Raw genomic sequence first — 27009 nt, 5'->3', positions numbered from 1 at the left:
TATCCCTTCCAATCTTCCCATCCCCCACCAAGGCCCCTGTTCAGTATAGCAGGTGAGGCCGCCTGGGCGAGGTACTGATCATTCTCCCCAGTTGTATCCCCCGATCCGATGTCTGAAGCTCCAGGACACTGCCCTTGAGGCGGTAGAGGTGGGATCCCTCGCTGTGTCCGAGGGAAAAGCCGACCCTGGAGGGTAAACAGATGATGATGATGATGAAATCACAGGAGAGCTGGAGCAATACGAGACTTACATACCGCTCTGCGCTTCAAATTTCAACTTGAATCTACACCATTTGTAGTCGAGCCCTCTTGGCGCAGTGGAAAGCGCTTTGGACTTCTAATTCAATGGACGTGGGTTCGATCCCCACAGGGGGCGGGAAATTTTTAGATACATAGAAATTCGCTTGTCATATACGAGTATTGTATAGGGTAAAAATATGGGGACCTCTTCACCAGTTCTATACGCTGCAGCCAAAAGTCTCACGCTGAAGGATTGTGCGGTTTATGCGGTAGAAGGTGGATCCATCGCCAAGTGCGAGATAAAATCAACTGCAATTTGCTAAGTATTTATGTTCCATTCTTATCTTTACGTTCTTTCAAATAAGGATTTAGCTATCTTTCTTAATCTGCTTACCCTCCAGGGTTGGATTTTCCCTCGGACTCAGCGAGGGATCCCACTTCTACTGCCTCAAGTGTAGTGTCTTGGAGGGTGAGACATATTGAATCGGGGGGAAACAAGGGAGGAGGAGGACCAGTACCTCTCCCAAGCAGCCTCACCTGCTATGCTGAACAGGGGCCTTATGGGGGATGGTAAGAGTGGTAGTGATAGTCAAGCAAGAGGAAAAGAAGGGACCGTGGCCTTTCATTAGGTATCATTCCGTCATTTGCCTGGAGGAGATGTGGGAGACCACAAAAACCATTTCCAGGATGGCTGAGGTGGAAATCGAATCCACCACTACTCATTTGACCTCCCGAAGCCGAGTGGTTTCCGTTCCAGCCCTCGTAACACTTTTAAAATTTCGTGGCAGGGCTGGGAATGGAACCCGGACCTCCGGGGGTGGCAGCTAATCGCACTAACCACTACACCACAGAGGCGGACATCACTAAACACTGATGTCAGAAATTCCTCATTTACGTAATTAAATAACAGAGGAGCTGGAGCATTAAAGACTTACCGCTCAGCGCTTGATATTTCAACTTGAGTCTACACTCCCGGTGGCCGAGCCCTATCGGCGCGGCGAAAAGAGCGTTGGACTTCTAATACCAAAGGTTGCGCGTTCGATCCCCACAGGGGGCGAGCAAATTTTACATATTGAAATACTCTTGCCATATCACGAGTATTGTATGGGGCAGTTGTATGGTGTAATCAAGTGAATTAAAAAAGACAACAAAATGTAATTAGTAATAGATACCGGATAATAATAACGGGTCTACCATAATGTTCAGCTAACAGCGGGGTTCGAATAAAGTGAAGAAAATTATTCTTTTCTCAATCCGTTTACCCTAACTTAAGGCCACTGCAGCTTCCTTCCCTCTTCCGTGTCTATCCCTTCCCATATTCTCATACCCTCGATAGGACCCTGTTCAGCATGGCATGTGAGGCTGCCTGGGCCAGGTACTGGGCATCCTCCCCAGTTGTATCCTCCGACCCAGAGTCTGAAGTTCCAGGACACTGCCCTCGGGGAGGTAGAGGTGGGATCCCTATCTGAGTCCGAAGAAAAAAACCTAGCCTGGAGGGTAAACAGATGGTTACGTGCCGGATGCGACCAGGCCATTATCGTGCCAATAGCGACCGAGTGGATAAGCATCGTGCCGCATGCGACCCATCAATCACTTACAATTGATCTGCAAGTAAGGGCTGTCACCAAGTAGCAGATTGCTTATAAGTAGCTAACTTGGTATTTTCTAAAATAAAGTGCTGACACCGTGGTTAGCAGGTTCGAGTGCCGTTGGTCGAAAGAAAAATATAATAATGTTGCCGGCTTTACGTCCCAGTAACTACTTTTATGGTTTAAGGATACGCCGGGGATGCTGGAATTTAGTCCCGCAGGAGTTATTTTACGTGCCATTAAATCCACCGACACAAAGCTGACGTATTTGAGCACGTTCAAATACCACCGGACTGACCCAGGATCGAACCTGCCAAGTTGGAGTCGGAAGACCAGCATCTCAACCGTCTGAGCCACTTAGCCTAGATGCAAAAAAATTCACCATCTGAATGTTGGCTGGCAGAGTAGGAAAGTTGGTGGTAAACGGTTTGTAATCACTAGATTGCATGCCAAAAGCCAGGATTCAAATCCAAACCTTTTCGCAGTGTTCAAATGGAGTGAGGGGATATGATGCTGTTGATGGTGATTCGGCCGTCGGATGGCGACGTAAAGCATTGGTATTATTCGAGAGGAGTAGGCTACCTGCCGAAATCGGGTTTCATGTCTCCCTACTTCATTATCATGATCCCACATCCAGACGCGCAGGCCGCCCACGGCCGTCTGGTAGAAAGACCTGCACCAGGCAAGCCGAACACGTCCTCAGACACTCCTGGTACTAATAGGACATGATAAGTAAGTAGGCCTAAGTCGTAAATAATTTCAGAGAATTAGGATCTCTCTTTTTTTTTTTTTTTTTTTTTTTTTGCTAGTGGCATTACGTCGCAACGACCAAGACGGGTCTTAAGGCGACGATGGGATAGGAAAGGTCTAGGAATGTGAAGGAAGCAGCCCTGGTCTTAATTGAAGTACAGCCCCAGCATTTGCCTGCTGTGAAAATGGGAAACCACGGAAAACCATCTTCAGGGCTGCCGACAGTTGGATTGGAACCCACTATCTCCTGGATGCAAGCTCAGGGCCGCGCGCCTCTAACTGCATGATCAACTCGCCCGGTGGGAAAAGACGTAAACGCATCACCATGTTTCGTGTTGTAAAACGAGTTTCCCCCAGAAGTGTTATGTAAAGTAGTGGCAGTAGCTGCTTATAGGACTTTTGGAATGGCATTGCACTTCGTTTAGCTTACCTTATCTTGGGTGATGACATAACTTATCAAATAACAATTTGTTGTCAACGCCGGTCGCATCCGGCACGGTTTTACAGATTATGCGGTCGCTAGTGGCACGGGTCGTATCTGGCACGCCACCAAACAGATAAAGAAGGAGAAGAAGTACCTTGCAGACGTGTTTTCCCTAATTGTAACTATTAGCGGACAATGACAGAGAGTCTATTTTTCAGATACATTTCATTTCGTAGGTAAATGAATACTTGAGGCAGATAGCTAAAACTTTGTACATGCTCTCAGTATGATGACTGCTTTTTTTCTTTTTCTTTTTTGCTAATGGCTTTACGTCACACCGACACAGATAGGTCTTATGGCGACGATGGGAGAGGAAAGGGCTAGGACTGGGAAGGAAGCGGCCGTGGTCTTAGTTAAGGTCCAGCGCCAGAATTTGCCTGGTGTGAAAATGGGAAACCACGGAAAACCATATTCAGGGCTGCCGACAGTGGGGTTCGAACACACTATCTCCCGAATACTGGACACCGGCCCCACTAAAGCGACTGCAGCTATCGAGCTCGGTGTATGATGATTGAAGGAATGTAGACTACAGTCATGGACCTATCTCGGTAAATAAGTACATGACTTTAATTGCAACGATCAATTATAATAAATTTTTTATTGATGCTAATAAGTTTATTTCTAAATGTTCTCCATATAGTCTACTTTATGCACACACATGTTCTTTGTGTACAGTCTAAAGTTTGGTGGATATTATTGGTAACTTTCCAAGATATGGGTACTTAAAGACCTTTCGTACTTCTCAAAAGTAAATTCGTAATGAATATTGAAATATTTGACACACTAATTCTTTTTTGTTGTTCTGAAGGTCCCGTCCAGTTGTAAAGTGAATTTCAAGTGTACATGAGGGGTGCTTGTTGATATACTGAGTGTGTAATGTTTAGTTAAAATTATGGTTCTTCAGGCATGCACCCTTAAATTAGTTCCCAACACTTGAGAGTATGGAACTGTCTGGTACCCCTGTCTTATTGTTGGGTTCGAAAGAGGAAAGTATGAGTTGCTTTGTAAGAATATCCCTGGAATGAATATTTCTCGGCATTTGTATGTAGCGAGGGTGAAATTCCCAACACAGGGGCTGACGTCAACCTTTGGATCTCTGGCCATTGGGTGTTGATGTCAGCCACACATTTCAACCTGATTTTGCCCAAGGCTTGTTAGTTCTATCGTTTAGCGTACTTCATCACTAGCAAAGGGGGAGGGAGTCTGCCATTGTCCGGTAGTAGTTACAATTAGGGAAAACACAACTGCAAGGTACACTTTGATGAATTGCTCCTTTCAGATGCTTCTTTTGATAATGTTCCATTATCAATAAATTCCGACATCAAAATCTTCATTTACGAAATTAAATAACAGGACAGTCCGCCTCTGTGGTGTTGTGGTTAGCGTGATTAGCTGCCACCCCCGGAGGTCCGGGTTCGATTCCCGGCTCTGCCACGAAATTTGAAAAGTGGTACGAGGGCTGGAACGCGGTCCACTCAGCCTCGATAGGTCAACTGAGTAGAGGTGGGTTCGATTCCCACCTCAGCCATCCTCGAAGTGGTTTCCCGTGGTTTCCCACTTCACCTCCAGGCGAATGCCGGGATGGTACCTAACTTAAGGCCACGGCCGCTTCCTTCCCTCATCCTTGCCTATCCCTTCCAATCTTCCCATCCCCCTACAAGGCCCCTGTTCACCATAGCAGGTGAGGCCGCCTGGGCGAGGTACTGGTCATACTCCCCAGTTGTATCCCCGACCAAGAACCTGAAGCTCCAGGACACTGCCCTTGAGGCGGTAGAGGTGGGATCCATCGCTGAGTCCGAGGCAAAAGCCGAGCCTGGAGGGTAAACAGATGATGATGATGATAATATATATTTCGTGTGGCTATGTTTAGCCGAGTGCAGCCCTTGTAAGGCAGACCCTCCGATGAGGGTGGGCGGCATCTGCCATGTGTAGGCAACTGCGTGTTATTGTGGTGGAGGATAGTGTTATGTGTGGTGTGTGAGTTGCAGGGATGTTGGGGACAGTACAAACACCCAGCCCCCGGGCCATTGAAATTAACCAATGAAAGTTAAAATCCCCGACCCGGCCGGGAATCGAACCCGGGACCCTCTGAACCGAAGGTCAGTACGCTGACCATTCAGCAAATGAGTCGGGCATGATGATGATGAAATAACAGGACAGCTGGAGCATTACGAGACTTGAATACCGCTCTGCACTTGAAATTTCAACTTGAATCTACACCCTTTCGAGCCGAGCCCTTTTGGCGCAGTGGAAAGCGCGTTGGACTTCTAATTCATAGATACATAGATACATAGAAATGCTCTTCTTATACGCGATTATTGGGGACCTCTTCACCAATTCTATACGCTCCAGCCAGGAGTATCACGCTGAAGGATTCTGCGGTTTATGCGGTAGAGGATGGATCCCCCTCTAAGTGCGATGTAAAATCAACCCTGGAGAGTAAACTGTCTAAGAAAGAAAGATAGTAAAGTAAACTGCAATATGCTACGTATTTTTGTTCCATTCTCATCTTCACGTTCCTTCAAATAAGGATTTAGCTATCTTTCTTAATCTGCTTACTCTCCAGGGTTGGATTTTCCCTCGGACTAAGCGAGAGATCCCACCTCTACCGCCTCAAGTGCAGTGTCCTGGAGGGTGAGACATTGAATCGGGGGGGAAAAATGGAAGGAGGAGGACCAGTACCTATCCCAAGCAGCCTCACCTGCTATGCTGAACAGGGGCCTTGCGGGGGATGGGAAGAGTGGTAGTGATAGACAAGGAAGAGAGAAGGAAGCGACCGTGGCCTTATATTTCTTTTTTGCTAGGGGCTTTACGTCGCACCGACACAGATAGGTCTTATGGCGACGATGGGATAGGAAAGGCCTAGGAGTTGGAAGGAAGCGGCCGTGGCCTTAATTAAGGTACAGCCCCAGCATTTGCCTGGTGTGAAAATGGGAAACCACGGAAAACCGTCTTCAGGGCTGCAGATAGTGGGATTCGAACCTACTATCTCCCGGATGCAAGCTCACAGCCGCGCACCTCTAACTGCATGATCAACTCGCCCGGTGGCCTTATATTAGGTAGCATTCCGTCATTTGCCTGGAGGAGAAGTGGGAAACCACGAAAACCACTTCCAGGAAGGCCGAGGTGGGAATCGAAGCCACCTCTACTCATTTGATCTCCCGAGGCTAATTGGACACCGTTCCAGCCCTCGTTAATACTTTTCAAATTTCGCGGCAGAATTGGGAATGGAACCTGGACCTCCGGGGATGGCAGCTATTCACAATAACCACTACACTACAGAGGCGGACGTCACTAAATACTGATGTCAGAAAAGCTTCATTTACGTAATTAAATAACAGAGGAGCTGGAGCATTACGAGACTTACACACCGCTCTGCGCTTGATATTTCAACTTGAGTCTATACTCCTGCTAGCCGAGCCGTCTTGGCGCAGTGCAAAGCGCGTTGGAGTAGGGTTGGGCAGACCGGAACATTCACTTGTTCCGCAACATTAGGAACTTGAGGCGGAGTGCTTCGGTACAGAGTGCCGAGACACGGGACACAGGGCACAGGACTGTAACTGCGTCCTAGAGAGAACTTCGAGAGGCAACAGGACATGCTCCGCTTCAGCTGGAATGTGCCTGAATCGAACGTGCTGTGCCAAGGCCGCACTATATAGATTAGTTGGCCTTGGCTGTGTCTGCCTGTCGATACCGGCTGTGTGTCGCCCTGTGTTGGAGTGTCAACATTTTTTCATCCAGTTATATCTTTAATTCCAAAGCGATGACCCGTATTTTTCTTGGCCTTAAAAGTTTCCTTAAAGTCCAAATTAATTTTTAACATCAATGCCCCGAGAAAGTGTTGAGGGAAATTTTCGAGATATTGAAGTAAATGGAAGTTGAGAGGGAAGAAATTCGAAGTGCAGAGAGCATAAGGCGCGCACATTGGGACGCAGGCGAAGCAGCTAAAGCAGTGCAGCGCAGAGTAGATTTTTGTAATCCACACAAATCATTGCACCATCGCAAGTTGACAGACACGGCAGGACAGAGCAGAGCAGGCCGGTTCTGCACGTACTTCCGCCTACCACGCGATGTCTTCGAAACACAGTTTCCTGCGCACGTGTCACGCAGTTAAGAAATGGAGGAGAAAATTACCACAGCCATTCAGTCTCGCCATGTTTTGTAGGTACTATGTGAATCATGTGGACTGCAATGCAGTATGTATGTATGTATGTATGTATGTATGTATGTATGTATGTATGTATGTATGTATGTATGTATGTATGTATGTATGTATGTATGTATGTATGTATGTATGTATGTTCGTGAGAAAATGGCTGAACAGAATTTAATTAAAATCGGTATGTAAATTCGGGGAATAAGGCACTACAGTCCAGGCTATAAATCATTTTATTCACGCTGCGTAACAAGGTAGTTTAGAGAAAGGCCTAAAATGTAATCCACCGAGCAAGTGGCCGTGCGGTTAGGGTCGCGCCTCTGTGAGCTTGCATTCGGGAGATAGTGGGTTCGAACCCCACTGTCGGCAGCCCTGAAGATGGTTTTCCGTGGTTTCCTATTTTCACACTACGCAAATGCTGGGGCTGTACCTTAATTAAGGCCACGCCCGCTACCTTCCCAATCTTCCACCCTTCTTCCGCCGCCGAAAACCTTCGATATGTTAGTGCGACATTGAACAAAAGCATGTAATCCTCATATATCTATGAAACAATCCATGACCCAAGTTCTCGCAACATATAGAATTTAAGACAAAGATCTAATGCTGATTATGGAGAGCATCATCGCCGACTCCGTCGCCGTCATCCACCATCACATTTATGTGAAGAGATAAATACGGAAAATCATTTATCATGTCTTGTCAAATATAAATGCAAACGCGTTCACAACAGATTGTCAATGTTGATGGATTTTAGTATCTTGTGTCTTGTGACAACTAGATGAAAATCTAGCAGTACATTTGTAAATACATATTTTTCCCTCTCCCCCACTGTGATCCTATTAATGAATTTACCATGCAAGTTGGTCGTGCGGTTAGGATCGCCTTGCTATGAGCTTGCATTCGGGAGATACGGGGTTCGAACACCTCTGTCGGCAACCGTGAAGATAGTTTGCCGTGGTTTCCCATTTTCACACCAGGCTAATGCTGGGGGGGCTGTACCTTAATTAAGGCCTCGGTCGCTTCCTTCCCATTCCTAGCCCTTTCCTATTCCATCGTTGCCATAAGACCTATCTGTGTCGGTGCGACGTAAAAAATATAAAAAGTAATCATGAATTAAATTCTTTGCTTAGTCCATATGAACGCCGAATATCGGTAACATAGAAATATTGTTCAGTCTTGTAAACTGGCGAAGGTGGTAGTTTTTATTGCGATTGTCTTAAGCTGAATAACCGCGTTGCCATCAGCACAAGGGAAATTGTGAAGATGACTAACAAAATGAGAAAAATCGCGAATGCTTGAAGAAAAAGAAAAAAGAGCCTCTTTATACTGGATGCCCCAGTATCACAGAGTCTAAAGAAAACATGTTATTTCTGAAAACCGACGAGACCCTGCGTGGCAATGTGCGCTCACGTCCACTTCGTAATTTCGTAAGCTTCGCGGTGTTCTGCTCTGCTCTTCCCTGCTCTGCGGCCAACTGCTTCTCAATGTGCGCCCGGCCTAACAGCAGGAAAGTACAACAATGTATTCATCCAGTTATATTTTTAATTCCAAAGCGACGACCCATATTTCTCTTGGGCTTAAAAGTTTCCTTAAAGTCCAAATTAATGTTTAACGTCAATCCCCGAGAAAGTGTTGAGGGAAATTTTCGAGATATTAATTACTCACTAATTACTCACAATACAGGCCAATACATTCAACTGGTGAAAATATTCTTGAATTGGTTACTTTTAAACACCTGCACTGCCATTGTAACCGTGTTATGAGTATTTTATATTGACCGGAAAAATCTTAACCTAATAGCAGCCTTTAACGTGATTATTGGGCGCGAATTTCAGTGTTCCGACTGTTCGTTCACGTTCCCTGCAGCTTTATGCTGGTCCATGGCCATAACTACACACAGGCACACACCACACAGCACGTTCCGTACAGGCACACTCCCAGTTCCCACTGGCGCGGAGCATGTAATGTTGCCTCTCGAAGTTCTCTCTACACTGCGCACTTGCAGTCCCGCGTCCCGTGCGCCCGCTGCACAGTTCAGCTAGTAGGCGCAGGGCAGTGCATAGCGGCGCTTCTGATGGGACAGCGAGTCAGTGTCTCCGGCTCGCTTGAGAATGTTTCGGAACAATTGACACTCGGTGTTCTGGAACAGCGGAACGTAACTGTGCACCGGCACCTTGTGCCGAAACAGGGACATAGTGCCCAACCTTACATTGGAGTTCAAATTCCAAGGTCGTGGGTTGGAACCCCACAAGGGGCGTGCGCATTTTAGATACATTGAAATGCTCTTGTCATATCACGAGTATTGTATGGGGCAGTTGAATGGTGTAATCAAGTGAATAAATAATACAAGAAAATGTAATTATTAATAGATTCTGGAAAATAATAATGTGTCTACCAGAATGTTCAGCTAATAGCGGAGTTCGAATAAAGTGAAGAAGTAACTTAATCTTTTCTCAATCCGTTTATCCTAACTTAAGGCCACGGCCGCTTCCTTCCCTCTTCCGTGTCTACCCTTCCCCTCTTCACATACCCCTCGAAAGGCCCCTGTTCAGCTTAGCAGGTGAGGCCACCTGGGCGAAGTACTGGTCATTCTCCCCAGTTGTATCCCCCGACCCAACGTCGGAGGCGGTAGAGGTGGGATCCCTCGCTGAGCCCGAGGGAAAAGCCAACCATGGAGGGTAAACAGATTAAGATAGAAGATAGAAGAAAGACCTTCCGTACTTCTTAAAAGTAAATTCGTAATGAATGAAAAGTAGGCCGAATATTCAAATATTTGACACACTAATTCTTTTTTGTTGTTCTGAAAGATCCTGTCCAGTTGTAAAGTGAATTTCAAGTGTACATGTACTTGTTGATATACTGAGTGTGTAATGTTTAGTTAAAATTATGGTTCTTCAGGCATGCACCCTTAAATTAGTTCCCAACACTTGAGAGTATGGAACTGTCAGACACCCCTGTCTTATTGTGGATTCGAAAGATAAAAGTATGTGTTGCTTTGTAAGAATATCCCTGGAATGAATATTTCTCGGCATTTGTCTGTAGCGAGGGTGAAATTCTCCACACAGTGGCTGACATCAAACCTTGGATCTCTGGCCATTGGGTGTTGATGCCAGCCACACACTTCAACCTGATTTAGTCCGGGGCTTGTTAGTTCTATCGTTTAGCGTACTTCACCCCTAGCAAAGGGGGAGGGAGTCTGCCATTGTTCGGTAGTAGTTACAATTAGGGAAAACACAACTGCAAGGTACAGTTTGATGTATTGCTCCTTTCAGATTAGGGTTGGGCACTATGTCCCTGTTTCGGCACAAGGTGCCGGTGCACAGTTATGTTCCGCTGTTCCAGAACACCGAGTGTCAATTGTTCCGAAACATTCTCAAGAGAGCCGGAGACCCTGACTCGCTGTCCCATCAGAAGCGCCACTATGCACTGCCATTCGCCTACTAGCTGAACTGTGCAGCGGGCGCACGGGACGCGGGACTGTAACTGCGCAGTGTAGAGAGAACTTCGAGAGGCAACATTACATGCTCCGCGCCAGTGGGAACTGGGAGTGTGCCTGTACGGAACGTGCTGTGTGGTGTGTGCCTGTGTGTAGTTATGGCCATGGTCCAGCATAAAGCTGCAGGGAACGTGAACGAACAGTCGGAACACTGAAATTCGCGCCCAATAATCACGTTAAAGGCTGCTTTTAGGTTAAGATTTTTCCGGTCAATATAAAATACACATAACACGGTTACAGTGGCAGTGCAGGTGTTTAAAAGTAACCATTTCAAGAATATTTTCACCAGTTGAATGTATTGGCCTGTATTTTGAGTAATTAGTGAGTAATTAATATCTCGAAAATTTCCCTCAACACATTCTCGGAGATTGACGTTAAACATTAATTTGGACTTTAAGGAAACTTTAAAGCCCAAGAAAAATATGGGTCGTCGCTTTGGAATTAAAAATATAACTGGATGAATACATAGTTGTACTTTAGGCCGGGCGCACATTGAGAAGCAGTTGGCCGCAAAGCAGGGAAGAGCAGAGCAGAACAGCGCGAAGCTTACGAAATTACGAAGTGGACGTGAGCGCACATTGCCACGCAGGGTCTCGTCGGTTTTCAGAAATAACATGTTTTCTTTAGACTCTGTGATACTGGGGCATCCAGTATAAAGAGGCTCTTTTTTTTCTTTTTCTTCAAGCATTCGCGATTTTTCTCATTTTGTTAGTCATCTTCACAATTTCCCTTGTGCTGATGGCAACGCGGTTATTCAGCTTAAGACAATCGCAATAAAAACAACCACCTTCGCCAGTTTACAAGACTGAACAATATTTCTATGTTACCGATGTTCGGCGTTCATATGGACTAAGCAAAGAATTTAATTCAAGACTATTTTTTGTATTTTTTACGTCGCACCGACACAGGTAGGTCTTATGGCAACGATGGAATAGGAAAGGGCTAGGAATGGGAAGGAAGCGACCGAGGCCTTAATTAAGCATTAGCCTGGTGTGAAAATGGGAAACCACGGCAAACTATCTTCACGGTTGCCGACAGTGGGGTTCGAACCCCTATCTCCCAAATGCAAGCTCATAGCAAGGCGATCCTAACCGCACGACCAACTTGCATGGTGAATTCATTAATAGGATCACAGTGGGGGAGAGGGAAAAATATGTATTTACAAATGTACTGCTAGATTTTCATCTAGTTGTCACAAGACACAAGATACTAAAATCCATCAACATTGACAATCTGTTGTGAACGCGTTTGCATTTATATTTGACAAGACATGATAAATGATTTTCCGTATTTATCTCTTCGCATAAATGTGATGATGGATGACGGCGACGGAGTCGGCGATGATGCTCTCCATAATCAGCATTAGATCTTTGTCTTAAATTCTATATGTTGCGAGAACTTGGGTCACGGATTGTTTCATAGATATATGAGGATTACATTATTTTGTTTGCTGTTTGTTTAACGTCGCACTAACAAATCGAAGGTTTTCGGCGACGGAAGAAGGGTGGAAGATTGGGAAGGTAGCGCCCGTGGCCTTAATTAAGGTACAGCCCCAGCATTTGTCTAGTGTGAAAATAGGAAACCACGGAAAACCATCTTCATGGCTGCCGACAGTGGGGTTCGAACCCACTATCTCCCGAATGCAAGCTCACAGAGGCGCGACCCTAACTGCACGGCCACTTGCTCGGTGGATTACATTTTAGGCCTTTCTCTAAACTACCTTGTTACGCAGCGTGAATAAAATGATTTATAGCCTAGACTGTAGTGCCTTATTATCCGAATTTACATACCGATTTTCATTAAATTCTGTTCAGCCATTTTCTCACGAACATACATACATACATACATACATACATACATATATACGTACATACTGCATTGCAGTCCACATGATTCACATAGTACCTACAAAACATGGTGAGACTGAATGGCTGTGGTAATTTTCTCCTCCATTTCTTAACTAACTGCGTGACACGTGCGCAGGAAACTGTATTTCGAAGACTGCGCGTGGTAGGCGGAAGTAGGTGCAGAACCGGCCTGCTCTGCTCTGTCCTGCCCTGTCTGTCAACTTGCGATGGTGCAATGATTTGTGTGAATTACAAAAATCTGCTTTAGCTGCTTCGCCTGCGTCCCAATGTGCTCTCTGCACTTCGAATTCCTTCCCTCTCAACTTCCATTTACTTTCTTCAATATCTCGAAAATTTCCCTCAACACTTTCTCGGGGACTGACGTTAAAAATTAATTTGGACTTTATGGAAACTTTTAAGCCCAAGAAAACTACGGGTCATCGCTTTGGAATTAAAGATATTGTGACTTCCCCTCTCGGAGAACAATCATCAAATGAGAAATGCAACCAAGCAAGCAAAGGGCGCCAATCTTTAAGTTGAGGACTTAAAGATAAAATTTATAATCAAGCTTGGACAGACTCTTATCACAGGGGTGAGGTGATAGTACACTAATCATTAAGCAGGAGAATTAGAAATCAAAAGGCCAATTAAGGCAGATTGATTACAATGAACTAGAAAAATACTATTTATTATATTTAAGATGAATGACGACGGTTTAACGAGAACTGAATTTAACATAGAAAATGAATTTAACAAAAAATTGAATGACTCTACTTCGCGAAAACTTGCAATATCTTTAACTCGCTTGCTCACCATGTCGTCTTGTTCTGCTGGTCCTTGGAAAGCTCCCATCCTTGCAGCTGGAACATCACCGGTCGTCTTTGATATCTCTTCATCTGCAGCTCAATACCATTCCTGCCTTGCCAATTGCACCCACCACTAATTGGAAGATGACTTCAAAACTAACACTCCCTATTATGCTTTATCCCATAGATTGGAGATAAGCCCTATGTCACAGTTAGAAGAACCACCTTGGGTTATATGGAGAGGATACTCAATTAAGAATCCTTCCAACTTTACTGATAATGTTCTCTGAAGTTTCATTTCTATCTAGATTAAAACTATCTATTGACTTAGACTGGTTCAAACCGGTCTTGCAGCCGTGCTGTACGTACTTCCTCATGAGAGTAGCTATACACCCCTCATTCAGAATTTCTAAGTATCGAGACGCAGAATCAAGTAGAAAATCAAGTAGAAGCCTCGTAGAAGATCGTAGAATAATGTAGAGATACTCGCAGAAGCGAATAAGACGTTGTAGGGAGAGCCTCCAGGAGCTCCAACACGTCCTTTTATAACCTTCTCTCGCGCTAATTACAGGCCGCTACACGTGGTCCAATCAGATGACACTTCTCTCCCCACTCTAGATTTTAGAGTAGATGGGTCCTATCCATGATATCAACTGTTCTTCTATTCGTCCTTTCACTCAGTATCCATGGCAACATGACGCTCCTTTGAAAATATAGGCGTTGATCAGTTCGAATAATTCTGGTCGAAATACGGTAGCTTACGTTAGGACGCGTGAACACGTGCTCGCATTTCTCAGAACTTGGTGTCTAAATTTGTCCTCCCTTCCTCCTCGGTGATGTGGCAAGATAACTGAAATCTACTGCAAGTTAATTTTAACCGACTGTCGCAAGAATCTAAGTGAATATGAAGATATTCAGCCCTCGTTTATAAGTCGTAGTTACAAAGTAATGAAATGATAGTGAGCAAATGATTAAACATGAATTATAATACAATTACATACCAAAATAAATATCATGACGTTAAATTCCTGAATTAATTACACATAATAAAATTAACATAATTACACTGTAACTTCTGGAACGTTACATACGCCCCCATGAGTTCTTAACAAATATTACATGAGTTGAGAACTCACACACTTACTCCCACATTGACTTGAAATACCTCTATTACCTGCCCATAACGAGCGACATTATTTTCATACACTTAATTATATCTCACTCTTTCCATATCTCTCTTAGACTGCTTCCCATTGCGACTGTCTGTTATTTCAGTTCATCTTGAGGTTTTAGATGCTAGATTATGCCCAACATGAGCAACTTTTCACTTTTGTAAAAAAAAAAAACAAGATTATCCTAGAAAATATAACAGAATATATATACAATTCAGATTACAGACTCTGCCGTGTGTCTCTCTGTCCTTTTACTCCCCACATCTCTCCGACATTCTTTGCTAGTTAGCAGTAACACGTTCTCTTCCAATCTTTTACATTAGAAACATGGAAAACATATGATACAAACAATTTACACTTTTATCACTCTTTCGAATGTTTCAGCCTTATCTTGAAGCATGATGTAAGACACTTCACACAAATACACACGTGATTTAAGCTCACGGTAAAATTATTGCAAGTTAGAAATGCACATACGGGAAAATTAATTATTTGCCGTCGTCAGCTTTAATTAGCCTTCTGTAACATCTCAGAAAACAAATATATATAAAATTTCATGGCCTCACATACGGAAAACAGATGATCTATCGTCAATGAACGAGCGTAAATATACCGCTACACACAAAACATCTCTCTTGTTTACAAACACAACTAGGAAATACCACCACAATAGAGCCGTAAACTCATCCCACTCGTAGTCTGACATAACAAGTAGCAACTTCCCCGAGTTACTGACCTATATCTCACAATCCGGTTCAGCCACCTCACACGACAGGTATCTCCGTAAGCTACTAATGTTATATGAACCATTCATTACGCTCTCGCCATCCGCTAACTTGTAAGCACAGGGTCCTAGTTTACGATGTACTTTATAAGGGCCTTGATATAAAAGAAAAAATTTCTTCGTTACCTTATCCTCACTGTTTGACAACATGGGAACTCTCACCAAAACCATATCACCTACCTCAAAGTTATCCCGTACCTTACGTTTCTGTTGCCTTTTACGTTTATCTCCAGATTTAATCAGGTTCTCCCGTGCCAGTCGGACGTAAAATTCAGCACTACGAGGTGGTTCCTCAGGCAAACCTAACACTCTCACTACGCTCTCGCCTTCAATACACAAACGTATTGATCCATCAGACTTAGGCACGACAATTAAGGGATTAACATATTGACTGTTTGATAATTCAATCACATCGTCTGCTAACATAGCTTGAATTTGATCCTCTACGGCTTTTGCATATTTGTGTGGTATCGGATATCGCGGTCCGCTGAATGGAGTCTTATCCAGCACAGAAAAAGAATGTTCATACAGATGGGTAACACCAGGTTTCTCGGAGAAAATCTCCACGTGTTCACATAACACTTCAAATAACTTGTCCTTCTGGACTTCATTCAACTCATTTCTACTTACGGCTTCTTTCAAGCCACATATTTTATCCTCATTAATCCACAACTGACACAACTTCAGGCCCTCTCTAGCCTCTTCATTTACTTTAGAAACCTCCTTCATTCTCCACACTGTACTAACTTCCGTTTTCCTCTGAATTTCCTCCTCAAACTTGACCTTAATATCCTCATTATTCCACCTCAAATTTAGCACTAGATCATTGTAATTTAACTGAGCCAATTTTAACGTTAACCAGTCAGATCCCAAGATAAGATCAAATATTAAATGTGGAATTACCAAACATATCTGAACGCTAATAAAATTATTAATACTGATCGGGACAGCTACTTGTTTACAAATTTGCTTAGACCTCTTTCCAACAGCCGTAATGATGAAAGTAGACTTAACAGGCATTTCCTCCAACTGAATACCCTGTTTCACTAATGACTCATACCACTGAGAACTAATACATGATATTTGGCTACCAGAATCAATCAAAACTTTAACCCACGCCCCCCAGACTTTCAATTTAACAACGGGATTGACTACTTTATTACTTGAATCTCCATTATTCTGCTCGGGTTCATACAACAAATCGTCCCTAACATCGAGGTCATATGGTAACACTTTCATGGCAAGGCACTTCGCTACCTTCTTACTAGGCTGGAATTCTGACCTAACATTACAGCCTCTCGTTAGTTTAAAGTTTCCCTTTGTGTATTGACGTTGGACTCATTAGTACATTGCTCTGGCCTCCGTTGGGAATTTCCTGTCCTATATTCAGCTGCTCCGCTCCTGCTGTTCTGCTGAGGTCTGAACTGATTGCGAGCTTCGTGATTCTGTGTACTACCGTTATGTCTCATTCCGTTGTGATGACTAAAGTTCTGAATATTCTCCGTTCTACTTCTAAGGTTACCTAACGCATCAAAACTGCCTAGTAGGTTCTCCATCTCCTGAATAGTTCCAACTTTTTGCATACAGGCCGCTTCTCTCACCCTGTCCGGAAAATGTCTTAAAAGTAGTCTTACTACATCAGACCCTTCGGTTATACCATCTAAGTTCTGACAAATCATGACATGTGCCAGGAAGTACTCGGTCATAGTAACTCCTTCATGCTGTTTGTATCTCCCAAATACCACCCTTTCTCTCTCCCTAGCTTGTATCGCTTCATTCCAGAATTTCTCTCTAAATTTATTTCTGAATTCTTTCAGGTTCGTCATCGTCTGCCTATATACCATGAACCAAGATCGAGTTTCTCCTACAAAAGCATGGTCAATATTTTCCATAACGTCTTCCCAGTCCATAGACCCTTCCTCTAGACGCTTTTCAAACCGTTTCTCTATCATCTTAAGGAAATCTAGCGGGTTCGTTTGTTTCCCATTAAATTTAGGTAGTTCAATTTCCCTAATGTAGCTATTTCCTAGACATTGCCTTCCCGTGAAAACCTGTTTATCCTTTGCCACCTGTTTTAACTGATTTTCTGCTCTCTCCATCCGGCATTCTACCTCTTTGTCTCTCCTATCAATTTCGCTCTCCAAATGAACCTGCTTCTCTTTTAATGTCCTAATTTCAATCTTATTCTCTTCAGCTATCGCAAACCTTTCTTCACTTGCCCGGGTCTCATCTTCTATTCTAAGCTTTACCGTGTCAATCTCTTGTTGGACGTGGTCTTTAAATACCCGTATTTCCCCTCTTTGAGTCTCAACTCTCTTATCAATACTAGTGACCTGCCTCATTACTTCCTCCCTAGTAGAGTTGTTTTCCTTCCCCATTAATTCCAGGAATTCACTTCTCTGTTCCGCAAACTTTTCTTCTACCTTTTTCCCTTGCCGTACATATTCACTTTCCTGGTCCTCTAATCGCTTATTAAAATGTTCATTTTTTACCACCAGATCGCGTAACTGCCTACTGTGTTCGTCCATTCTCCGATTCGCTTCCCCCTTATTTTCCCTCATCTCCCTACTTAATTCAGCTTTAGTTTGCTCTAACTGTTCTTTAAGTTCATATTTGATATTCTCAATTTTAGTGTTAGTTTGTTCTACATCTGTTTTAATTTGTTCCAATTCATTTTTAAGCTCAGATTTAGTTTGTTCCAATTCATTTTTTATTTCAGTTTCACTGTCCTCTATCTTACTTAACATTAACTGCATCATTCCCATTAACTGATCATTATTATTACTTTCATTGTTAGTGTTGACTTCCGCTTCGCCCCCCATCCTACTATCATCTGACTCCATACTGACTTCTTTCTGTTTGCCTTCACTCTCCATACTACTTACACTTCTATCTTCAATTTCCTCTACAATACTACACAACTCTTCCTCTGAACTCAATACATTATTGCCTTTTATCGCCCGTCCACTGCGCAACATCCTCTCTTCTTAAGTCTGATCAGCCATGACCCTTCCCACAATCAAACACTCTTAATGAAACGTGGATATCCAAATTTTGCCCACAATACGAATTCTGATATTGTTACTGTTATTAACTGCTCCGTACTTAATGATTTTCTCGCCACACGTTGGAGCGGCATTTATGTGACTTCCCCTCTCGGAGAACAATAATCAAATGAGAAATGCAACCAAGCAAGCAAAGGGCGCCAATCTTTAAGTTGAGGACTTAAAGATAAAATTTATAATCAAGCTTGGACAGACTCTTATCACAGGGGTGAGGTGATAGTACACTAATCATTAAGCAGGAGAATTAGAAATCAAAAGGCTAATTAAGGCAGATTGATTACAATGAACTAGAAAAATACTATTTATTATATTTAAGATGAATGACGACGGTTTAACGAGAACTGAATTTAAATTAGAAAATGAATTTAACAAAAAATTGAATGACTCTACTTCGCGAAAACTTGCAATATCTTTAACTCGCTTGCTCACCATGTCGTCTTGTTCTGCTGGTCCTTGGAAAGCTCCCATCCTTGCAGCTGGAACATCACCGGTCGTCTTTGATATCTCTTCATCTGCAGCTCAGTACCATTCCTGCCTTGCCAATTGCACCCACCACTAATTGGAAGATGACTTCAAAACTAACACTCCCTATTATGCTTTATCCCATAGATTGGAGATAAGCCCTATGTCACAGTTAGAAGAACCACCTTGGGTTATATGGAGAGGATACTCAATTAAGAATCCTTCCAACTTTACTGATAATGTTCTCTGAAGTTTCATTTCTATCTAGATTAAAACTATCTATTGACTTAGACTGGTTCAAACCGGTCTTGCAGCCGTGCTGTACGTACTTCCTCATGAGAGTGGCTATACACCCCTCATTCAGAATTTCTAAGTATCGAGACGCAGAATCAAGTAGAAAATCAAGTAGAAGCCTCGTAGAAGATCGTAGAATAATGTAGAGATACTCGCAGAAGCGAATAAGACGTTGTAGAGAGAGCCTCCAGGAGCTCCAACACGTCCTTTTATAACCTTCTCTCGCGCTAATTACAGGCCGCTACACGTGGTCCAATCAGATGACACTTCTCTCCCCACTCTAGATTTTAGAGTAGATGGGTCCTATCCATGATATCAACTGTTCTTCTATTCGTCCTTTCACTCAGTATCCATGGCAACATGACGCTCCTTTGAAAATATAGGCGTTGATCAGTTCGAATAATTCTGGTCGAAATACGGTAGCTTACGTTAGGACGCGTGAACACGTGCTCGCATTTCTCAGAACTTGGTGTCTAAATTTGTCCTCCCTTCCTCCTCGGTGATGTGGCAAGATAACTGAAATCTACTGCAAGTTAATTTTAACGACTGTCGCAAGAATCTAAGTGAATATGAAGATATTCAGCCCTCGTTTATAAGTCGTAGTTACAAAGTAATGAAATGATAGTGAGCAAATGATTAAACATGAATTATAATACAATTACATACCAAAATAAATATCATGACGTTAAATTCCTGAATTAATTACACATAATAAAATTAACATAATTACACTGTAACTTCTGGAACGTTACAATATAACTGGATGAAAAAATGTTGACACTCCAACACAGGGTGGCACACAGCCGGTATCGACAGGCAGACAGCCAAGGCCAACTAATCTATCTAGTGCGGCCTTGGCACAGCACGTTCGGTTCAGGCACATTCCAGCTGAAGCGGAGCATGTCCTGTTGCCTCTCGAAGTTCTCTCTAGGACGCAGTTACAGTCCTGTGTCCTGTGTCCCGTGTCTCGGCACTCTGTACCGAAACACTCCGCCTCAAGTTCCTAATGTTGCGGAACAAGTGAATGTTCCGGTCTTCCCAACCCTATTTCAGATGCTTCATTTGATAATGTTCCATTATCACTAAATTCCGACATCAAAATCTTCATTTACGTAATTAAATAACAGGAGAGCTGGAGCATTACGAGACATTCATACCGCTCTGCGCTTGAAATTTCAACTTGAGTCTATACTCCTGCTAGCCGAGCCCTATTGGCGCAGTGGAAAGCGCGTTGGACTTCGAATTGCAAGGTTGTGGGTTCGATCCCCTCAGGGGGCGTGCAGATTTCAGATACATTGAAATGCTCTTGTCATATCACGTGTATTGTATTGAGCACTTTTATGATGTAATCAAGTGAATAAAAAATACAAGAAAATTGGTAAGATAATTGCACCTCCTGTATGAACCATGTGACCTTGCCGCGGTGGGGAGGCTTGCGAATCCCAATGGCGCAGATAGCCGAGCCGCAGGTGCAACCTTATCGGATGGGTATATTGAGAGACCAGACTAACGAATGGTTCGTCGAAAGGGGGGTAGTAGCCTTTCGGTAGTTGCAAGGGCGACAGTCTAGATGACTGACTGATATGGCCTTGTAAAAATACTCAACATGGCTTAGCTGTGTTGATACTGCTACACGGCTAAAAGCAACGGGAAACTACAGCCGTAACTAACTCCCGAGGACATGCAGCTCTCTCTGTATGAATGACGTACTGATGATGGCTTCCTCCCGGGTAAAATATTCCGGAGGTAAACTAGTCCCCCGTTCGGATCTCCGGGTGGGGACTACACGAGAGGGGGCGATCATCAGGAAGATGGATACTGGCATTCTGCGAGTCGGAGCGTGGAATGTTAGAAGTTTGAGTCGTTGTGATAGATTATAGAATCTGAAAAGGGAGATGGACAGACTAAATTTAGATGTAGTTGGTATAAGTGAAGTACGTTGGCAGGAAGAACAGGATTTTTGGTCAGGCTACTACCGAATTATCAACACGAAATCAAACAGGGGAAATCCTGGATTTGGTTTCATAATGAATAAGAAAATAGGGCAGCGGGTAAGCTACTACGACAGCATAGCATAGTGAAAGAATTATTGTCGTCAAGATAGACACCAAACCAATGCCCACCACAATAGTGCAGGTCTATATGCCTACTAGTTCAGTGGATGATGAGGAAATTGAAAGAATATACGAAAAGATAGAAGATTTAATACTGCACCCGCTCACTTCCTGAGTCCCAGACTAGCATTAATCTGAGGGGTGATCAGTTCGAAAAAGATAAAAAAATAAATTTAATAAAGAAAATCTAATTATATATCGGCGCATCAAATTAACACAGGGATGAACGGGGCATGCAAATTAAGGTAATGGGGGACGACTCATTCGTGGATACAAATTTTAGACTCCACAATAGGACTGGGAAATGACAACTTAAATTCCATGGGCATGCTGAACTAACTACAATAAAAAGATATGGAAACTGTTTCATATTGAAATTGCAATGAGGAGCAATTTATTCACTTATTTTGCAAACTACACATGATGACAATTATTACATTGGGACACTTCCATCCTGAAAAATAAATGACATACTACTTGGATTTACCTCACTACTCTGGTAGTGTAAAACATCTGGTGAATTCGCCCCAATTGGTTACTGGGGGTCGAATTTACATCCGTATGAGTGGACGTTTCATCGCTGGAGATCTTCTTTCGGAGACGAAGGCATGTCATCTCCTCGTTCCGTTTGGACATGAGACACTTCCGGTATGTACATTCTGGTGAGCCGGACACCCACCGCGGAAATGTTATCGTCTCGAAAAAACGGGAATTTATAGTACGGACAAACTCTAGCCTATTATTTCCAGATTCACAAACACGCCAGGTAGAGCCCATTAACTCAAAGCCTATTTCAATATTTACACTTGTCAATACGACAAGACGTACGGAAAGGTTCATTACTATGCTCTGACAATGAAGACATGTGCCGTCCGTGGGTTATCTTCGTATCTACCGCTAACAATCTCCCCCGTGAAAACCCAACATCTGGTTCTGAGCAGTTCGACACATGACGACTGTCCCTATCATATCCTCCTATGATTATTAAAAAATATCATTATCATTCTTTACCTGATCATTATCATATTCTTTGATTACCATCAATTATTTTATTATTATCATTAATATCAATTATAATCCTATATTTGATTATTATCATTTGTCATCCGGGATGATTATATGCCAACCCTTGCCGACGTTTCAAACAACGAGTCGTTCTTCCTCGTAATTTATACGCATAAATTTATGACCAGTTTCCTAATAAAATATTATTATTATTATTATTATTATTATTATTATTATTATTATCGTTACAATGAATAATCGTCCAAAAATCTCTTAAATTTCCGTCATCATAATTATTATTCTCAAAATACTATTGCAAGTTCTTCATCTTCTGTTTCTTCAACTTTTCATCATCATTATTATTATTATTATTATTATTATTATTATTATTATTATTATTATTTCCATCAGTGGAGATTATCATTATCGCATCACTTATTCATCATGGGATTAGTATTTTACATTGATCTCACCATAATTATTCTCAAATTAATCGAATAAATCCTTCCTATTATTATTCCTCTTCATATTATTATTATTATTATTATTATTATTATTATTATTATTATTATTATTATGGTAACTTAATTTCACGTGTTACACTACCGTTAGCGGTATTTATGGTTAAATGCATAAGCTTTTACAATTTCAGTCTACTTTGGCACTAAGCAATTGATTTAAGACAAGATTCACTTGGATTATTATTATTATTTTTTGTTATTATTAAAAATGGAAAAATGATATTTTAATTTCCACTCTTTAGAATTTAGTCACATATGTTAAATCCCGTTATGAACCACCAAGATCTGCTTTATGTCGGTCGGGACAACACGGTATTCGGGACCGTACCTTCAGTTTCGTACTGCCATTAATTTATATGGGGACACACGTCCTCCCAAGACACATCTCACAACCTATGGCACATCGCGGCTGGGCAAATACCTCCAATGCCGGCGATTGCTAAACTATTCCTTCCAATTTGAAGTCCATTTCCTTTTATTGGAACTCTTCAAACATTTAATTCGTAAATTAATCCTCGGTGCGTGGATTCTGCCACTCATAACACCGGAATATGCATTTTATATCATCTTAGGCCTTGAGATTCATCTATTTCATCATTACAAACAGTACGGCTCAATTTTATTTCAAGCCGGATTTTCGTCCCTCATGACATCCAACTCTAAACATGGGCTCAAACCACTCTGGGCTTTCAACATATCGTGACCATTCTAATGCACGTGGCTCTATCGCTTTTAAACAAATTTTCATGGTTAATATAAAGTCCAAAAACGTGAAATCAACACTTTACGTAAAATCAAACTGACTACGCGAATTAAATTCTTTAACGCTACAGGTCATCTCCACATTGATTATTATTTGCACTAGTCAACTCATGAAGCACTGTAATTATTATTATATTTTAACTTGCAAACGCACAAAATATTATTATTATTGTTAATTTACTTTCCTTTGCCAACTCGCAAACATTATTATTATTTCTCACTCGCAAACTCACCGAGCAGTATTATTATTAATTTTATGACCTACCGTACGCAACACAAATTTTACATACTCTGGTACTTTCATAATCTGGCTGTCTGGTAGAAAATCTTCCTAACTAAAATACAAATAATCACCGCAGTGATTGAAAATCAAATAAATGGGTTAGCACAAAAAGGAATTTAACACTTGAAATGAACTTAAATCAAAGTATTACAAACAGAAATATATCCCATATTTACATGATATACAACAAGTACTCAAATTAATTAATCTAACCCATTATTACGTTAATAAACATTAGTTCGTCCGTCTAACAAAATAATAAAATCATGGATTCGGGAGGCGGACCATGTTAAGTAACCATAATTAATCTACCTTGAACCCCGTTTAGTCGCGATAACATCCCCAAATATTAAATTTGTGTACTCACTCTTCTTCTTTCTCTACCGCTTTTCCCACACGTGTGGGGTCGCGGGTGCGATCTGTGTCGCACATGTGGATTTGGCCCTGTTTTACGGCCGGATGCCCTTCCTGACGCCAACCCTATATGGAGGGATGTAATCACTATTGCGTGTTTCTGTAGAGGTTGGTAGCGTAGTAGTGTGTTGTGTGAATATGAAGAGGAGAGTGTTGGGACGGACACAAACACCCGGTCCCCGAGCCAGAAGAATTAATCAGAAGCGATTAAAATCCCCGACCCGGCCGGGAATCGAACCCGGGACCCTCTGAAGAGAAGATCAGTACGCTGACCATTCAGCCAACGAGTCGGACAAATTTGTGTACTCATTCCTATGTAGAATTCCATTGTCTCGTAGCAGATGAGAAGCCTCCTGGCCCCATGGTAATTTACTCGTCCATCATATCGCACTTTATAAATTTAACACAATAAAACACCTCTGAGTGACTACCCATGATTAATACCTTACTTACAGAATTTACATTAATTTATACAAGAAGAAAGAAAAACACTTATAGGTGCCTCTAGACCCATTACATTTGCACAATTATTCTTCCTTGAGCCCGAATCACACGTTGTGACACATTACGACGAAGTGTCGTTTCATTCGAACCGGCGCGTATCGCGTTCTTCAATCCGCACTTCCTGAAGTATACGATGCCGTCTTGTGATCGCCTCGCTCCTACAGTTCCCTGCTACAATAATAGTTACACCGTCTATCATGAAATATTTATTTCAGGCTCTGAACACTGCCTTCAAAAAGTATTATCGGCGTTCCTGTCGATCCTTTAAATTCCAAAAATGAAATGTTGAGAAATGTATTAATTTCACATACAGTGATACTGATAATTTACACTCGATATACTGAATAATTATCACTGTTCGTCTTCACCTTCATGACTACTAACGTACTTTCACTCTAACAGAATATATAATAAGTTTTCTGGTACTGAGTTACGGAGTCACCGTGCCAGCGTATCAAATTATTTTAAACGACTGGTTGATGTGAAGCTCGACTGGTCACAACTGGTGACTGGTAACAACTGGGTGATGTGAGGTCCCACTGCTGGTTATTTATGGACGATATGGTTTCCCTCCGGGGTCATCCGTGGTCATCTCATGGGGAGGGGGGTTGGTTATCCTAAATCGGCATATGCAGGTGGATTTGGATCTCTTAATTTATCCCACTTAATAAACTGGCGATACACATTCATGTGTCGTATTCTGAAGTCATATCGTTCGGTGATCATGGAAATATCACTTAATTCCTGTCCTCCACCGTTTGCGCGCTAAGTTGGCGTCCCTGTTGGTGTGCTCATCTTGACCAATGGCGAGATAGCGTGGGTCATTTCCAAGAATTAATTACTTTAATTTATTACAATTACAATTAATCAACATGGGAATGAAATCACAAAAATCCCCTCTATTCAATTCTGTGGTTGGAATAATTTAATTATTGTTATCGGAGAAGCTAACTGGAGTTCACTCTGAGTTTCTCTTATGTTGGTTTATCTGCGAGCCTCTGATAAATTTTGCCATTGGTCAACACCGCATCGGTTAGTTTAAAATCTCTTCGTTGCCACTTGACAACACCAAATGCCTCGAGGCGTTGGAAAATACTGGTACGTCATATTCTCGGTATCGGTGATGCACCTGGCCTCGCCCTTGTTCAGAAATACTCTTTCACTTCCTTGTAGTCATTATTTCTGTTGTTTTGAGCTCTAGATTTAATCCTCTTAGCTTCTGACCAAGAAACATTCTCCCCATAATGACAAGCTCAACTGTGGCGACGGATTGTCGCGATATGTCTGACTATGTTGAAATTCTTCCGTCCACACAAAACTGACACTGTACGTAATTTATCATTCCCATATATCTGTATTTATATTATAATCAAGAAATCATGATAACTAGGGCCTATCTCATCCGGGTACAATACAATATGTAAAAGGTAACGAGAATCTAATTGTGATGGGAGACTGGAATGCAGTGGTAGGTCAGGAAGGAGATGGTAATACAGTAGGAGAATTTAGTTTGGGACAAAGGAACGAAAGAGGAACTCGGCTGGTTGAATTCTGCACTGATAATAATTTAGTCCTTGCCAATACTTGGTTCAAACACCACAAACGACGGCTTTATACGTGGACGAGACCTGGAGACACTGGAAGGTATCAAATAGACTTCATTATTATAAGGCAGAGATTCAGAAACCAGGTGTTGGATTGCAAAACCTTCCCAGGAGCAGACGTGGACTCTGACCACAACTTGTTGGTCATGAAATGCCATCTGAAGCTGAAGAAATTGAAGAAAGGAAATTACCCAAAAAGATGGGATCTAGACAATTTGAAAGAAAAGAGCCTGAGGGATTGTTTCAAGGAACATGTTGCAAAAGGACTAAAAGAAAAGGCTAAAGGAAACACAATAGAGGAAGAGTGGATAGTCATGAAAAATGAAGTCAGCAGGGCTGCAGAAGAAATGTTAGGAAGGAAGAAAAGATCAACTAAGAATCAGTGGGTAACTCAGGAGATACTAGACCTGATTGATGAACGACGAAAATACAAGAATGCTAGAAATGAAGAGGGCGGAAAAGAATACAGGCGATTAAAGAATGAAGTGGATAGAAAGTGCAAGGTAGCTAAGGAAGAATGGCTGAAGGAGAAGTGCAAGGATATCGAAGGTTGTATGGTCCTAGGAAAGGTAGTTACTGCATACAGGAAAATCAAGTAATCCTTTGGAGAAAGGAAATCTAGGTGTATGAATATTAAGAGCTCAGATGGAAAGCCACT

At 42.3% G+C, this 27009-nt stretch overlaps 2 non-coding genes across 2 annotated transcripts; both read left to right on the top strand.

The window, feature by feature from the left end:
* The first annotated feature begins 302 nt into the window (after positions 1-302).
* On the top strand, positions 303-375 carry TRNAR-UCU (transfer RNA arginine (anticodon UCU)). The gene has a single exon. It is a non-coding gene; the product is annotated as a tRNA-Arg (tRNA).
* A 19974-nt stretch (positions 376-20349) lies between these two features.
* On the top strand, positions 20350-20422 carry TRNAR-UCG (transfer RNA arginine (anticodon UCU)). Its single transcript has one exon. It is a non-coding gene; the product is annotated as a tRNA-Arg (tRNA).
* The last annotated feature ends 6587 nt before the right edge of the window (positions 20423-27009 follow it).

This window comes from Anabrus simplex, chromosome 8 (assembly GCF_040414725.1).
Source record: "Anabrus simplex isolate iqAnaSimp1 chromosome 8, ASM4041472v1, whole genome shotgun sequence".
Lineage (NCBI taxonomy): Eukaryota > Metazoa > Arthropoda > Insecta > Orthoptera > Tettigoniidae > Anabrus > Anabrus simplex.
The sequence above is the reverse complement of the archived record's forward strand: the minus strand, read 5'-3'. Positions and strand labels throughout refer to the sequence as shown.